Source organism: Phyllobates terribilis, unplaced genomic scaffold (genome assembly GCF_046119375.1).
Source record: "Phyllobates terribilis strain yellow unplaced genomic scaffold, ASM4611937v1 Scaffold_386__1_contigs__length_1829782, whole genome shotgun sequence".
Classification (NCBI taxonomy): domain Eukaryota; kingdom Metazoa; phylum Chordata; class Amphibia; order Anura; family Dendrobatidae; genus Phyllobates; species Phyllobates terribilis.
In genome coordinates this window covers 1558631-1576203 of record NW_027363146.1, presented here as the reverse complement: position 1 = coordinate 1576203, position 17573 = coordinate 1558631, and the positions used below count along the sequence as shown (strand labels likewise).

Here is a 17573-nt window from a genome sequence, read left to right as displayed (position 1 = left end):
TTATTATTTATTATTATGTATGAGTATGGGCAGTGCATTATACTACATGTATGACTATGGGCTGTGCATTATACTACATGTACAGACTATGGGCTGTGCATTATACTACATGTACGGACTATGGGCTGTGCATTATACTACATGTATGTGACTCGCCCCCTGGGCCGTGGGGCACTCGGAACCGGGCGATAGGGAGACGATGGGGGTAGTAGTGGCGACCCGGTCCCGTGGCTCAGGGTGGTCAGACCAGTGGCAGTCTTTTAGATGTTTTAAGTGATGTCTGACTACGCCACCCGTGGATTGCGGTTATTAGGAACCGCCGCTGCAGGGCAGACCGCTGGGGCCGATGATGTATGCAGCTGGGATGGTGTGACTCCCCACGGGAAGAGTGCGGCCCCAGGTCAGTGTAGTGGATGGTGGGGGTGATGATGCCGGGAGTCCCAGCACCGGTAGTGCTGGAGGAGCGAAAGAGCACACAGACCACGTACTGCAGTCCAGTGTCTTTTACTCACAGTTCAGGTGCTCCGGGTCACTTCTGCGCAAGCAGTGTCCACCAGGTGAGGGGCTCGGTCAACCCCCAGGCAGTTCAGGAGCATGGCACAGGACCCCTTTCAATCCTTTCTCTGGCCTGCCTCACCAGTGACCCACTTTTGTCCAGCTCCGCGGACTTGTGCGGGTAAACGTGGGCCCCATTCTCCGCTGTCCTATATGGTGCCTTCCTAGCAGGTTTGATGAGGTGCTGCACCAATAAATGGTCACAGCCTCCGGTCTTTGGCTGAGGGTTGTTTCTCCTCCACCAACTTGGGATCCGGTACCCTTAATCTGCCTGACCCTGCACCCTGGATTCTCATGGGTTCTTAGGGTCCCTTCCACCTTCTTGTTCCTGAGCCCTTCTGTTCCTCTGTCTCTTCTTCTCCTTTTCTGTTCTGTCTTCTCCTCCTTCCCTTGGCCTCTTCTCCAGGCCCACTTCTCCTTCTCCTCTCAGGCTCCGGCCTTTTCTCTAGGCCTGCCTCTGAGCAGAGCTCCTACAGAGCCTCTGCTCCCTGTCTTCTCTGACTGGACTTCTCTTCTTCTACTCCCAGAACTAAGATGGTGCCCACCTTTTATACCTCCCTCTGACCATGAGCCCAGGTGACCAGCAACCAATGGGCTCCTACCTACGCTCAGGAACCAACCCCTATCTGCCCCTACAGCACTGGGTGTTCCACCCCCCTCCCCACTCCAGTCAGGGACATGGTCGGTCGTGCCTGCACTTCTGTCTAGTGGGAGCACCGTTGAGCTGTCCCTCGGAAATGGGGTGTGTGTGCTGTATGCAGCTAACTGAGCCCTGGTCCATACTCCATCCTTACCTGGGAGTGGAATACCACACCTCTGGCAGAGGTGCAATACCCCTGTAGCGGCCGAACCCTCGGGGCGCTACATATGGACCATGGGCTGTGCATTATACTACATGCATGGACTATGGGCTGTGCATTATACCACATGTATGGACTATGGGCTGTGCATTATACTGCATGGATGACTGTGGGCTGTGCATTATACTACATGTATGGACTACGGGCTGTGCATTATATGTGTGGACTATGCGCTGTGCATTACGCTACATGTGCGGACTATGGGCTGTGCATTACTCTACATGTACAGACTATGGGCTGTGCATACATGTACGGACTATGGGCTGTGCATACAGGTACGGACTATGGGCTGTGCATACATGTACGGACTATGGGCTGTGCATACATGTACGGACTATGGGCTGTGCATACATGTACGGACTATGGGCTGTGCATACATGTACGGACTATGGGCTGTGCATTATACTACATGTACGGACTATGGGCTGTGCATTATGCTACATGTACGGACTATGGGCTGTGCATTATGCTACATGTACGGACTATGGGTTGTGCATTATACTACATGTACGGACTATGGGCTGTGCATTATGCTACATGTACGGACTATGGGCTGTGCATTATGCTACATGTACGGACTATGGGCTGTGCATTATACTACATGTACGGACTATGGGCTGTGCATTATGCTACATGTACGGACTATGGGCTGTGCATTATGCTACATGTATGGACTATGGGCTGTGCATTATACTACATGTGTGGACTATGGGCTGTGCATTATACTACATGTATGGACTATGGGCTGTGCATTATACTACATGTATGGACTATGGGCTGTGCAATATACTACATGTATGGACTATGGGCTGTGCATTATACTACATGTATGGACTATGGGCTGTGCAATATGCTACATGTATGGACTATGGGCTGTGCGTTATACTACTTGTATGGACTATGGGCTGTGCAATATACTACATGTATGGACTATGGGCTGTGCATTATACTTCTGTTATGGGGCCCCATCACTTCTATGTTCGCCCCTGGTGAGTGTAATAGTTTATCTTTTTCTATACACTAAAGTACAGAGGCAGAACGGGGGACATATACTAGGTTGAGGCCCAGGATAAGGGACATACATATACAGGGGGTACGGAAAGTATTCAGACCCCTTTAAATTTTTGACTCTTTTTTTTTTTTCAACATCATTTTTATTTGCTTTTTCAAAACATAAATACATAACATACATCTAATCTGGTGCATAGAGAGGTCAGAGTGCCCATACGCAGACTGGGTCTATAACAACTCTATTCACATATTTAATTGGTATAACAGTACATTTCTCACTCTTTGTTTCATTGTAGCCATTTGGTAAATTCCAAAAAGTTCATTTTTTTCTCATTAAAATACACTCTGCACCCCATCTTCACTGAAAAAAAACTGAAATGTAGACATTTTTGCAAATTTATTAAAAAAGAAAAACTGAAATATCACATGGTCATAAGTATTCAGACCCTTTGCTCAGTATTGAGTAGAAACACCCTTTTGAGCTAGTACAGCCATGAGTCTTCTTGGGAATGATACAAGTTTTTCACACCTGGATTTGAGGATCCTCTGCCATTCTTCCTTGCAGATCCTCTCCAGTTCCGTCAGGTTGGATTGTGAACGTTGGTGGACAGCCATTTTCAGGTCTCTCCAGAGATGCTCAATTGGGTTTAGGTCAGGGCTCTGGCTGGGCCAGTCAAGAATGGTCACAGAGTTGTTCTGAAGCCACTCCTTTGTTATTTTAGCTGTGTGCTTAGGGTCATTGTCTTGTTGGAAGGTGAACCTTCGGCCTAGTCTGAGGTCCAGAGCACTCTGGAAGAGGTTTTCATCCTTGATATCTCTGTACTTGGCCGCATTCATGTTTCCTTCAATTACAACCAGTCGTCCTGTCCCTGCAGCTGAAAAACACCCCCATAGCATGATGCTGCCACCACCATGTTTCAATGTTGGGATTGTATTGGGCAGATGATGAGCAGTGCCTGGTTTTCTCCACACATACCGCTTAGAATTATCACCAAAAAGTTCTATCTTCGTCTCATCAGACCAGAGAATTTTATTTCTCACAGTCTGGGAGCTGTAGGGCGGCGGTGTTCACACCGTGCAGTAACTGAAGCAGTGATCCAAACAAGTCCAACATAAACAGCTTTTATTCAGCAACTCACGGGTAAACAGAAAGTCCTCCGGTTCGGAGCCGGGTTAACATGAGTCCATAAACAATGGTTGCCGGGGGCAACGGCTGCGCCGGGCTGCTCAAAGCCTGACAGGTGCAGAGTCTTCCCAGGCGTGGGTTCAGCCACACTCAATCCTGCTGAGCTTTCCTGCTATCCTCCTAGCAGGTTCCAACATAGAACAACACTAATCCTTAGTGCAGGGATTTTAAAGGACCTGTGGCAAGAGCCACTGGAAAACCCGGGTTGGAGGGAGGAGGCCGCCCCACTGCCTCCTGTGACCTCCTCCAAGAAATGAAGGCCCTGCCAGGTTTTACTTAATCTGCCTTAGCCAGGTAGTCTGACCAGGTCATGGCTCACCTTCATTCCTGCATTGCAGCCGCAGCTGTGTCTGTGACTGCAATGCACTCCAATATATTTAATAGGTCTCTGTGCACATTCTGGGGGATATATAACGTCCCTCGTATACGATCCCGGTCACTGCCTCACATATCCCCCCCCCCTCTGTTCAAACTTGTGGGGTTGAACATTTGCCACCATACAGGGTGCCCGGGACAGGGCATCGGCGTTTGCTTGCAACTTCCCAGGGCAATGTTCTACAGAAAGACTGAAATTTTGCAGTGACAGGAACCACCTAGTGACTCGCGCATTCCTCTCCTTGGCATTCCTCATCCATACCAAGGGTGAGTGGTCCGTCACCAAGCGGAACTGACGCCTGAGTAAATAATAACGTAGTGATTCCAAGGCCCACTTAATAGCCAAACACTACTTCAATACCACGCTATAGTTTTTCTCTGCAGGGACAAGTTTTCTACTCAAGTAGGTGACCGGGTGCTCTTCACCATTCTGTTAGAACCTTGCTCTTAGGTTTTTTTTCCTTTGCTGGTCACATGACCTTGTTGGCCTATTTAATCCTGCTCCGCCCTTCTGGCTTTGCTGGACTTCATTGTATATCTACTTTCTAGCTAGCCTGTGCTCTGTGTCTTGCTCTGTTAGTTTGCTTGGTCTACTGACCTCTATGTTCTATATATTTTGTTTGTTCGTCTGTCTGCTACTATTTCTGTTAGGAGGTGTCCCATATTCCTCCCAGTCCTTAGTACTTGTAGGGATTCCTTCCCCACATCTATAGGTCTCCGTACAGACTAGCTTAGGACTTTAGCAGGTCTGATCGCAGGATCAGGTTCCCTGTTACATCGTAGGGATTAAGCTGAGTTCTATCGTAGGGACAGATCTCCTCTCTTTCCTTAGCTCTGGTAGCAGAACAGAACAGTAAGTCCAGCCAGCAAATTCTCTAAGGAAAGATTTTTCTGTTCCATCATGGTGTCGGTTCAGGATTTGGTTCATCGCCTGCAGGGACTCTCTCTGGAGGTGGCCGAGCTCCGTCAGCACGTGAGTAACTGTCCTGAAGCACATTTCTTGGAGCCTAAGGTATGTTTGCCGGATTTATTTTTTGGTGAACACCGAGAATTTTTTTCATTCAAAAATGCTTGCTTATTGTATTTTCGTTTGAGACCTAAGTCCTCTGGGGATGAATCCCAGCGCGTAGGGTTCATAATGTCACTTTTGCGCAAAGAGCCTCAGGAGTGGGCCTTTTCTTTGCAACCTAGTGATACATGCTTCAGATCAGTGGATAGTTTTTTTTCTGCTTTGGGACTATTATATGATGATCCTGACCATGTCGCATCAGCTGAGACTGAGTTGAGACGTTTAAAACAGGGATCAGGCAATGTGGAAAAATATTGTACTCATTTCCGTCGTTGGTCTACTCAAACAGGGTGGAACGATTCTGCTCTGAAAAGTCTATTTCTTGCTGGGCTCAGTGAAAGGGTTAAAGACCTGCTAATTGCTTATCCTACACCTGAAGATTTGCAACAGGCTATGCAATTAGCTATACGGGTGGATAGAAGACTGCGTGCAAGGGTTAATGAGAGCAAATCCTCTATGTCAGTTTCTGGTTATGAGAATGTGTGTACTAACAGTGGTGAACCGATGGAGATTGGATCGGTGGCACCTCGCTCTCAAGAAAAAGACCGTCGATTTTTTGAAGGCTTGTGTTTCTATTGCGGAAAATCTGGTCATTTGATTAAAGGCTGTGAGCTTCGTATGAAGAAAGAAAAAAAAATGGTCAGTCATGCCCGTATTGCCTGTTTAAATTCCAAGGGTATATTTTTAGCTGCTTCCACGATTGCTCAGGAAAAATTAATGGAATTTCGGGTGTTTGTCGATTGTGGGTCTACTCTGAATGTTATTGATGGGGGATTCGTGGAAAGACTCAATTCAAAACCTGAACCTTTATCATCCCCCATTGCTGTGGTTTCTGTGGATGGTTCCCCTTTGAAGAATATTACTCTCAAGGTCTGTGAATTTCCTCTCACTATTAATGGTGTTCACCATGAGAAATTGGATTTGGTAGTGTTGAATAACTTGCCTTCTCCAGTAATATTGGGATTGCCCTGGTTAAAATTTCACAATCCTGTACTGGATTGGTCTACCAGTGAAATTAAATCCTGGAGCCATAAATGTTATGACAAGTGTTGTAACGGGCGTATTGCAGCTTTGGATAGGGGAGAATTGCCTGTTCCTATTCAGGATTTTTGGAGAGTTTTTTCTGAGAAGGAATCGCAGGTTTTGCCTCCCCATAGAGACTATGATTGTTCTATTGAATTTGTCCCTGGAGCGACTCTTCCTAAAAGTCGTTTATTTAACCTTACTATTCCTGAGAGGAAGGCTTTGGAGGAATACATACAGACAAGCTTGGCCGCCGGTCACATTAGGCCCTCTAAGTCTCCTGTGGCGGTTGGATTTTTTTTTGTAAAAAAAAAAGGACGGCGATTTACGTCCTTGTCTGGATTTTCGTGAGATTAACAAAATTACTGTACGCAATCCTTACCCACTGCCATTGATTCCTGATCTGTTTAACCAGTTAATGGGGGCCAAGTGGTTCTCTAAAATTGACCTTAAGGGGGCATACAATCTGTTGCGCATGAAGGAGGGTGACGAATGGAAGACTGCTTTTAACACTCCTGTGGGTCATTTTGAGAATCTGGTTATGCCTTTTGGTCTTACTAATGCTCCTGCATTTTTTCAGAATCTGATTAATGACATCCTTAGACCTTTGATCGGTAAAAATGTGGTTGTGTATTTGGATGACATTTTGATTTATTCGCCGGATCTGGAGTCTCATTGGCGGAGCGTGCGTGAGGTATTACAGTTATTAATGGACAATTCGCTTTTTGCTAAGCTGGAGAAATGTGAGTTCGCTGTACAGAGAATTAGTTTTTTTGGGCTACATTATCTCCAGCAAAGGTTTTGAGATGGATCCGGTTAAGGTTCAGGCTGTGCAGGAATGGCCTAGGCCTATTGGTTTGAAATCGATACAGAGGTTTTTGGGTTTCGCCAATTACTATAGAAAATTCATAAAAAAATTTTCTAGTATTGTCAAACCTCTGACTGATCTCACCAGGAAAGGTGCTGATGCGGTTCAGTGGTCTTCTGAGGCCATTGAAGCTTTTGTGTATCTCAAGGAGAGGTTCACCTCTGCTCCCATCCTTATGCAGCCTGATGTTACTAGGCCGTTTTTGGTTGAGGTTGATGCTTCCTCTGTGGGGGTTGGCGCAGTATTGTCTCAGGATAACGGGGATGGATTACATCCCTGTGCCTTTTTTTTCAAAAAAATTTTCGGAGACTGAACTGAATTACGATATTGGTAATCGGGAATTATTGGCTATTAAACTCGCATTTGAACACTGGCGCCACTTCTTGGAAGGTGCGGAATTTCCCGTTCAGGTTCTTACGGATCATAAAAATCTGATATATCTTGATGCTGCCAAGCGCCTGAATGCCCGTCAGGCTAGGTGGGCACTGTTTTTCTCGCGGTTTAATTTCTCCGTTACTTACATCCCTGGTACTAAGAATGTTAAGGCGGATGCCTTGTCTCGCAGTTTTTCTCCCATAGTCGGTGCTGAGAAAGAGGAGAACATTTTACAAGAAGGTGTTGTGATAGCTGCTTTGGACTCCGTTTTGGAAAATGAGATTCTTAAAGCACAGGAGAATGCCCCTTCTAACACTCCTCATGGGAGGTTGTTTGTGCCTGGGACCTTTAGGAGAGATTTGTTTGTTGAGTGTCACGAATCTCGGTTGGCAGGTCATCCCGGAATCTCTGAGACCAAGAGACTGGTGGGTCGCAGTTTTTGGTGGCCTGGATGGCAGAAGGAAGTCATTAAGTGGGTGCGTCAATGTACTATATGTGCTAGATCTAAGTCCTCACATACTCCTGCTGCGGGGTTGCTTTGTCCTTTGGAGGTTCCCAGTGCTCCTTGGACACATTTGGCTATGGACTTTATAACTGACCTTCCCCCCTCTGAGGGTTTTACTGTCATCTGGGTGGTCGTGGACCGTTTTAGCAAGATGTGTCACTTGGTTCCTTTCGTCAAACTGCCCTGCGCTAAAACTCTCGCTAAGGCCTTTGTCAAGGAAATTGTCAGACTTCATGGCGTTCCTACTGACATTGTTTCTGATAGGGGTCCTCAGTTCGTGGCTCGTTTTTGGCGTGCCTTTTGTGATAGGTTGGGAGTTCATTTGTCGTTCTCGTCCGGATATCATCCTGAATCTAATGGCCAGACAGAAAGGAAAAACCAGGATGTTGAGCAGTTCTTGCGTTGTTTTGTGGCAGACAATCAAGAGGGGTGGTCTGAGTTTCTGCCACTTGCTGAATTTGCTCTGAACAATCATACATCTTCTTCAGCTGGTTGTTCGCCTTTTTTTTGTTGTTCTGGGAGACATCCGTCGTTTGGGTCGTTCTCCAAGTTGGGATCTGCCGTGCCTGAGGAGGAGAATTTTTCCGGTGATTTGGAGAGAGTTTGGACGGATGTGCGTGGTAATCTTCAGGAGGCCAACAGAAAATCTAAAGACTACTTTGATAGGAAACGACAGGAGGTTTTGTTCGCTGTTGGTGACATGGTTTGGTTGTCCTCTAGGAATCTGCGGTTGAGGATTCCTTCAAAGAAATTGGGTCCCAAGTTTGTAGGGCCCTTTAAGGTGCTTCAGGTTGTCAACCAATCTGCTGTTAGGTTGGAGGTTCCTACCTCCTGGAGAATTAATCCGGTATTTCATGTCTCTCTGTTGAAAAAAGCTGTTGTATCGGATTGTGACGCCTCTGCCTCTGTTCCTCCGGTGGTGGAGGACGGGGAATATGAAATTTCTCGCATCCTTAACTCTAGACTGTATAGAGGTAGTTTGCAGTATCTTGTGGCCTGGAAAGGTTTCGGTCCCGAGGATAACTCTTGGGTGAGGTCGGATGATGTTTCCGCGTCCAGACTTATCAGAGCGTTTCACAGGAGATTTCCTGATAAGCCTGGTCCTAGGGGATCCGGAGGATCCTATTAGAAGGGGGGGTACTGTTAGAACCTTGCTCTTAGGTTTTTTTTCCTTTGCTGGTCACATGACCTTGTTGGCCTATTTAATCCTGCTCCGCCCTTCTGGCTTTGCTGGACTTCATTGTATATCTACTTTCTAGCTAGCCTGTGCTCTGTGTCTTGCTCTGTTAGTTTGCTTGGTCTACTGACCTCTATGTTCTATATATTTTGTTTGTTCGTCTGTCTGCTACTATTTCTGTTAGGAGGTGTCCCATATTCCTCCCAGTCCTTAGTACTTGTAGGGATTCCTTCCCCACATCTATAGGTCTCCGTACAGACTAGCTTAGGACTTTAGCAGGTCTGATCGCAGGATCAGGTTCCCTGTTACATCGTAGGGATTAAGCTGAGTTCTATCGTAGGGACAGATCTCCTCTCTTTCCTTAGCTCTGGTAGCAGAACATAACACATTCACTTTTTGTGACAATACCGCCCCTAGGCCTACCTCCGAGGCATCTGTCTGTATAATGAAGGTTACCTTGAAGTTGGGGCTGATGAGGACCGGCTGTCCACACAGAGTCAACTTCATGGACTGAAAAGCTTCTTCTGCCTGAGGGTTCCACCGAACCATTACTGATTTTTTCCCTTTCAAGAGATCGGTCAGGGCCGCCGTTCGCCCAGCAAAATTAGGTATGAACCGGCGGTAATACCCAAGGATGCCAAGGAACGCCCTCACCTGTTTTGTACTTGACGGTTTAGGCCAGATTTTATGGCCTCAACTTTATTGATTTGGGGCTTGATAGCTCCTCGGCCTATCACATACCCCAAATATCGGGCTTCCTCTAGCCCTATCGCACATTTTTGGGGGTTTGCCGTTAACCCCACGGCTCTGTGGGAATCCAGCACCGCTTGTACCTGTGATAGGTGCGTATGCCAGTCGGTGCTAAGATGATAATATCATCTAGATACGTGGACGCGTACTCCTGATGAGGCTTGAGCACTATGTCCATCAACCTCTGGAATGTAGCCGGGGCCCCATGTAACCCGAAAGGTAAGACCACATAGTAGTATAGACCCTCCGGAGTTACGAAGGCAGTCTTTTCCTTCGCCGAATCTGCGAGAGGTACCTGCCAGCAACCCTTGGCGAGATCGAGCGTGGCAAAGCACTGGGCCTGCCCCAGTCCCTCAATCAGCTCGTCCACCCTGGGCACTGGATAAAGGTCAAACTTTGACACTTCATTCAATTTCCGGAAATCGTTACAGAAGCGTAACGATCCGTCTGGTTTCAGAATCAGTACGATGGAGCTAGCCCACTCACTCCGTGAGTCCTCTATGACGCCTAACTGAAGCATTTGTTTTACCTCAGCTGTGATGGCTTGCCTCCGGGCATCGGGTACCCGGTACGGTCTTATTCGCACCCTTACCCCAGGTTCGGTGACAATGTCATGTTGGATATCCGTAGTCCTACCTGGTAGCTCTGAGAACACGTCGGTATTGTGCTGCACCAGCGAGCGAGCCTCCCGTCGCTGCTGTTTAGTGAGGGCATCACTTATCCTGACCTCCTCCTCGAACGCTTCCCTGGCTGAAGGTAGAGAACTCTCTGGTGATATGCCCGGGGTGACGTCTGTAACTAAACACTCTCGATCTTTCCAAGGCTTTAGCAGGTTTACATGGTAAAGCTGCTCAGGTTTCCTCCTTCCGGGCTGATACACCCGGTAATTTACCTCCCCCACTTTTTCTCAAATCTCATATGGCCCTTGCCACTTGGCCATGAGCTTACTCTCGGCTGTGGATACCAGTACTAACACCCGATCGCCCTTGTTAAAAGACCTGACTCTGGCTCTTTTATTATATGTGCGCCTCTGGGCTGCCTGGGCATCTAACAGATGTTCTTTCACGATGGGCATGACCGCCGCGATCCGGTCCTGCATACTAGCCACGTGTTCAATTATACTCCTATGTGGAGTCGGCTCTTGTTCCCATGTTTCTTTGGCTACGTCCAACAGACCCCTAGGGTGTCTGCCGTACAATAACTCAAAGGGAGAGAACCCTGTGGAAGCCTGGGGTACCTCACGGACGGCGAACATCAAATAGGGTAGCAACATGTCCCAATCCCTTCCGTCCTTAGAAACCACCTTTTTTAACATGGACTTGAGGGTTTTATTGAACCGTTCTACTAGCCCGTCGGTTTGAGGGTGATACACCGAGGTGCGCAATTGTTTAATTTTTAGCAATTTGCACAGTTCCCTTGTCACTTTGGATATAAAAGGGGTCCCCTGATCCATCAGGATCTCCTTAGGTAGTCCAAGGCGACAGAACATGGCAAACAGCTCCCGTGCAATCAGTTTTGCCAAGGTGCGGCGTAGTGGTATAGCCTCCGGGTACCGGGTTGCATAGTCGACAACCACCAGTATATGTTGGTGGCCACGGGTGGATTTTACAATGGGTCCTACCAAATCCATTGCAATCCGTTCAAAAGGTACCTCTATCACTGGTAGGGGTACCAATGGGCTACGGAAACTTGCGGTGGGTGAGGTCAACTGACATTCGGGGCAGGATTCGCAGTACCTTTTGACCTCCGCATAAACCCCAGGCCAAAAGAACCGCTGCAAGATACGTTCTTGCGTTTCTTTTACCCCTAAGTGTCCACCCAGCAAGTGTGTGTGTGCCAAATCTAGAACCACCCGACGGTACGACTGAGGTACTACCAACTGTTCCACGACCTCGTCCCTGATCTTATCTATCCTATAGAGCAACTCACCCTTGACTACCATGCGTGGAAATACAGTATCTGCATTGGGCTGTTGGGCTACGCCGTTTACCTCTACCACCCTTTCCCGCACCTGAGTCAGGGTGGGATCCTGTAGCTGAGCCGTCCCAAACGTGTCCCGGGACACTTCCAGCTTGGGGATCGATGGGGTCTCCGCGACCTCTCCTGCCAGCACCTCTAAGGGAAACATATCGGGGTCACACTCTGTCCCTAGGTTGGACACTCCTACGGCAGGTTCGTCGGGTACAGCGTCTGTAATACATTTTACCGGGGTAGAGTGGATTTTGTTTTTCCACAGAGTCCAGAACAGGGGCAAGTCTCTTCCCAACACAGTCCCATAGGGAAGAGTTTTTACCACTCCCACCACATGTTTTATGTCTCCACATGGCGTGGACAAAACTACCTCCGCAGTTGGGTACTCTCGGAGGTCCCCATGGATACACACAACCCCGACTGGCCGTCCACTGGGGTTGTCTCCTGCCACCAGCGACCCATGTACCAGAGTCACGAGGCTCCCCGAGTCCAGGAGGGCCTCCGTGGAGTACCCATTAACCAGTACCTGGCATAGTTGGAGTTCACTGTCCCGGGGGTCGGCGCTCACTGTGCAGACGGTTTGGGCATACATTGAGACCCGGCGGCTATATCCGCAGTCCATGGGTTCCGTAGTCAGGGGACAATTAGCAACCACATGTCCCGGCCCCTGACACCGCCAGCACCTAAGGGTGGAGGTACTGTTAGGTTTTATGACAGTTTGGGAGGGAATCGGTCTCCTGCCACTCTCACTCAGAGGTTCCCCTTCAGCAGGGGTACGGTGCAGACTGTCCCCAGCAGAGGGACGCGTCCCCTTTCCCGACTCCTGTGTTGGCAGAGATCGGCGTGACAGCCGCGAGGGGGCAGAGTCCCGGATAAAGTCCTGAGTGGCTGAGTAACGCTCGATCAGGCTGACCACCTGGTCGAGTGTGCCAGGGTCCCCTTGCCCCACCCAATGTTGGATAGCGGCTGGCAGAGTCCTCACCAGTCGGTCAACCACCACCCTCTCCACCATCTGGGCTGGAGACAAAGTCTCAGGCTGGAGCCACCTCTTTACCAGCTGCAGGAGGTCATAAGCCTGAGACCAGGCGGGTCGGGTCTCCACATAGGCCCACGAAAACACACGCTGAGCCCTCCCTATGTATTGACCCCCAGCCGGGCAAGGATCTCACCTTTGAGCCTCTGGTAGTCCTGGGCGTCCTCTCGACTTAGGTCGAAGTAGGCCTTTTGGGCATCGCCGACGAGAAACAGAGCCACCACTTCTGCCCACTGTCTGGCTGGTAGGTTTTCCCGCTCTGCTGTGCGCTCATAGATGGTCAGGAAGGCTTCCACGTCGTCCTCCGGTCCCATCTTCCTCAACGCTGAGCGAACCTTGTCCCGGGCCTCTCGACGTTCCAGGGCTGGCACCGTCGGTGTCTCCCGCAGGGCAGCCATCTGTTGCAGCAACAGTTCGTTTGTTTTTTGCTGCTGCTGCAGGGCGAGTCCCAGATGCTTTAACAGCTCCTCCATTTTGTTCACGGGGTGGAACTGAAAGGTGGCAGGCCAGATTGTGGTCATGCAGCTGCCGGTGGGGTATGCCTCAGTCACAATTCCCGCATTCTCCACCAAGCTGTAGGGCGGCGGTGTTCACACCGTGCAGTAACTGAGACAGTGACCCAAACAAGTCCAACTTAAACAGCTTTTATTCAGCAACTCACGGGTAATCAGAAAGTCCTCCGGTTCGCAGCCGGGTTAACGTGAGTCCATAAACAATGGTTGCCGGGGGCAACGGCGGCGCCAGGCTGCTCAAACCCTGACAGGTGCAGAGTCTTCCCAGGCGTGGGTTCAGCCACACTCAATCCTGCTTTCCTGCTATCCTCCTAGCAGGTTCCAACATAGAACAACACTAATCCTTAGTGCAGGGATTTTAAAGGACCTGTGGCAAGAGCCACTGGAAAACTCGGGTTGGAGGGAGGAGTCCGCCCCACTGCCTCCTGTGACCTCCTCCAAGAAATGAAGGCCCTGCCGGGTTTTACTTAATCTGCCTTAGCCAGGTAGTCTGACCAGGTCATTGCTCGCCTTCATTCCTGCATTGCAGTCGCAGCTGGGTATGTGACTGCAATGCATTCCAATGCATTTAATAGGTCTCTATACACATTCTGGGGGACATATAACGTCCCTCGTATACGATCCCGGTCACTGCCTCACAGAGTCCTTCATGTGTTTTTGAGCAAACTCTATGCAGGCTTTCATAAGTTTGCACTGAGGAGAGGCTTCCGTCGGGCCACTCTGCCATAAAGGCCCGACTGGTGGAGGGCTGCAGTGATAGTTGACTTTGTGGAACTTTCTCCCATCTCCCTACTGCATCTCTGGAGCTCAGCCACAGTGATCTTGGGGTTCTTATTTACCTCTCTCATCAAGGCTCTTCTCCCACAATTGCTCAGTTTGGCTGGACAGCCAGGACTAGGAAAACTTCTGGTGGTCTCAAACTTCTTCCATTTAAGGATTATGGAGGCCACTGTGCTCTTAGGAACCTTGAGTACAGCAGAAATTCTTTTGTAACCTTGTCCAGATCTGTGCCTTGCCACAATTCTGTCTCTGAGCTCCTTGGGCAGTTCCTTTGAGCTCATGATTCTCATTTGGTCTGACATGCACTGTGAGCTGTGAGGTCTTATATAGACAGGTGTGTGCCTTTCCAAATCAAGTCCTATCCGTTTAATTAAACACAGCTGGACTCCAATGAAGGAGTAGAACCATCTCAAGGAGGATCACAAGGAAATGGACAGCATGTGACTTAAATATGAGTGTCTGAGCAAAGGGTCTGAATACTTAAGACCATGTGATATTTCAGTTTTCCCTTTTCAATAAATTTGCAAAAATTTACATTTCTGTTTTTTTCAGTCAAGATGGGGTGCAGAGTGTACATTAATGAGAAAAAAATGAACTTTTTAGAATTTACCAAATGGCTGCAATGAAACAAAGAGTGAAAAATTTAAAGTGGTCTGAATGCTTTCCGTACCCACTGTATGTATCAGGATGGGGGGAGGTCGAAATCTCGCAACGGGTCCCATCAGACCCTAGTTATGCCTCTGATTGTACTGTGTGGGGGGATGGCGGTACTATGGGAACATTACACTGTGGGGCCAGTAAAGGGGCCCTGTACCATGAGAACAATATGTTTCCTCCCTTCCTGTCTCCATAGTTGGGTCGTATGTATCTATTACAGAAAACAGAACAAAACATTATGATTCTTATATAGGGGCAACACAAGATCCCAGAAGAGCCTCCGTGCTGAAGGGGTTAATGCCCCCTGCGCCCAGTAATGGGGTCTCCACATACCTCCACCTGCAGAGCCGCCACCACATATATGGCTGTTGTGTGCGCACAGGACCTGTGATGAGGTCACAGGAGGGGAGGAGTCAGGGGTCACATGATCAGGGGCCTCAGTGGATGCAGGACTCTGCTGTGCTGGTTGTCATGGTGCTGGATGAGCTGAAGCTTATGTGTGGGGTCAGGAGGGGTTTACAGTGTGGATGTAGCAGAGCCGCGCGTGTACGAGGCGTACGGAGCGGAGCCGCGCGTGTACGAGGCGTACGGAGCGGAGCCGCGCGTGTACGAGGCGTACGGAGCGGAGCCGCGCGTGTACGAGGCGTACGGAGCGGAGCCGCGCGTGTACGAGGCGTACGGAGCGGAGCCGCGCGTGTACGAGGCGTACGGAGCGGAGCCGCGCGTGTACGCGGCGTACGGAGCGGAGCCGCGCGTGTACGCGGCGTACGGAGCGGAGCCGCGCGTGTACGAGGCGTACGGTGCGGAGCCGCGCGTGTACGAGGCGTACGGAGCGGAGCCGCGCGTGTACGATGTGTACGAGGCGTACGGGGCAGAGCCGTGCGTGTACGAGGTGTACGGTGCTGAGGTTATATTCGATAATCTTCTCCTGCTCTTTGGATTCTCCAATGCACCAACAGGATTTCACCACTTTCTGAATGATATTTCTCTGATTACATCGGGAGATTTCTTGTGATTTATCTTGATGATAGAATTTTCTCTCCTGATTTGGATTCTCACCAGGAACATGTCCGTCTTGTATTAGAAAGGTTGAGGGAAAATTCTTTCTTAGTTACAATTGAGAAATGTTTTTTTTTCTGTTCAGGAAGTTTTATTCCCTGGGTAATTTCATAATAGATTGGGTCCAACCTAGTGACCTGAAAGTGTTGCAACGTTTTGTAGGATTCGCCAACTATTATAGGAAATTCTTTAGTTTTTTTTTCTCAGATTAATGACCTCACACTCAAGGGGGCAGATCTCAAGGTTTGGTCACCGGATGCTATTGGGGCTTTTGAAAAATTGAAGGAGTGTTTTATGTCTGCTCCTGTTCTAATCCAACACGATCTCCGAGAACCATTCATTGTGGAGGTGGATGTTTCGGAGGTCGGGGTCGGGGCCGTTTTATGTCAATGTTCTAAGACTCTGACCAATTTGCGGCCATGTGCTTTTTTATCAAGAAAATTTTCATCTGCTGAAATAAATTTTGTGGTTGGGAATTGTGAGTTACTGTTAAATTAGCCTTTAAGGTTTGAAGACATTTTCTGGAGGGAGAAGTTCATCCAATCACTGTGGTCACTGACCAGAAGAATTTAGCGTATATTGAATCAGCTAAATGGCTAACTCCTAGACAGGCCAGAGGGTCCCTATTTTTCTCTAGATTCAATTTCTCTATCACTTTCAGGCCGGGATCCAAGCAGTTTTAGTTCTGTTTCTTCCCCAAAACCTCCATTCTCCCTGAGGGCATTGTGGTTTCTGTGATATCCTTGGAGGTTGAAGCTGAGATTCGTAAAGTCCTATCTGTTCTGTCTACTCATGAGCAGCTAAGGGAATGTTCATAGAGTTATTCTAGTTGCGACCTGTAGAGGTCACCAGTTGTCTGTTTACGTTGTTTAGAAGCTGAACATCATCTAGTAATACTCTGAGGCTGCGTGCCCACTATGCGTTTTTCAAGCGTTTCTGCCGCGAAATTTCCGCAGTGAAAACGCTTAAAAAGCAATAGGTAATCCATCCCCCATGGTCCCCAATGACAAGCCGCAATGTCAATGCCCATGCTGCGGATTTTTCCGCAGAGTTTGTGCTGCGCTCAAAAATCCGCAGCATGTCCATTCATTTTGCGGACACGCAGCGTAATCGCCGCCATTGAGTTGCATTGAACCGCGTGACATCCGCACCACTGCATCTGCAAATGCAGATATCACACGGTTCAATGTGCGGATGGTACCCAGGTCTGGAGGGGAGGAGACTCTCATCCAGACCTGGGTACCATAGAACCTGTAAAAAAAAAGAATTTAAAATAAAAAATAAAGATTATACTTACCTTCCGATGTCCTCCCGGTGTTTTCTCCCTTCCGTCTGGTCTACTGTATGGGTCGCGGTGTTGTGAAGGACCTGCCATGACGTCATTGAGTCATGTGACCCGTCGCGCATGCGCCGTGAAACACCATATCCCTGCGATCATGTGATGCCGGTGACGCATTTCCGGTTGCCGCGGCCGCGCTTCCGGTGTTCCCGGGCACACATGCACATCTACGCTGTGTATATATAGATGGGCCTAATCTCCTTTCATCATATATTCTCTGCCCTTGATAAAGTGGACTGCTGTACCGCGAAACGCGCGTCGTGCGCTGTTCCACCCTCACCACCTTTCCTCCATCCCTGGTAAGCAATATGCTAAATGGGTTTATAGGTACTAAGGGGTTTTTTTTGATGTCCATACAACTCAGCTCAGTTTTTCCATCTGTGCATTGTTTGTCCAATTTTGGATTTTACATCCATTGCATTATGCCTTTTCTATTACCATAAAAATTATGGGGCCACTGGGCTCTTA

General features: G+C 48.7%; 1 protein-coding gene across 3 annotated transcripts in view; it reads right to left on the bottom strand.

The window, feature by feature from the left end:
• Positions 1-15122, bottom strand: part of LOC141224290 (uncharacterized) — a 32885-nt gene extending 17763 nt beyond the window's left edge. Inside the window, exon 1 of one of the 3 annotated variants that reach the window (XM_073666899.1) lies at positions 15041-15122. The gene's annotated coding sequence lies outside the window, so the exon portion shown is untranslated. Of the gene's footprint in view, positions 1-512; positions 2738-14864; positions 14919-15040 lie in introns of those variants that run through there. The other 2 variants (XM_073666901.1, XM_073666898.1) reach the window with 2 other exon arrangements.
• Between the last annotated feature and the right edge of the window lie 2451 nt (positions 15123-17573).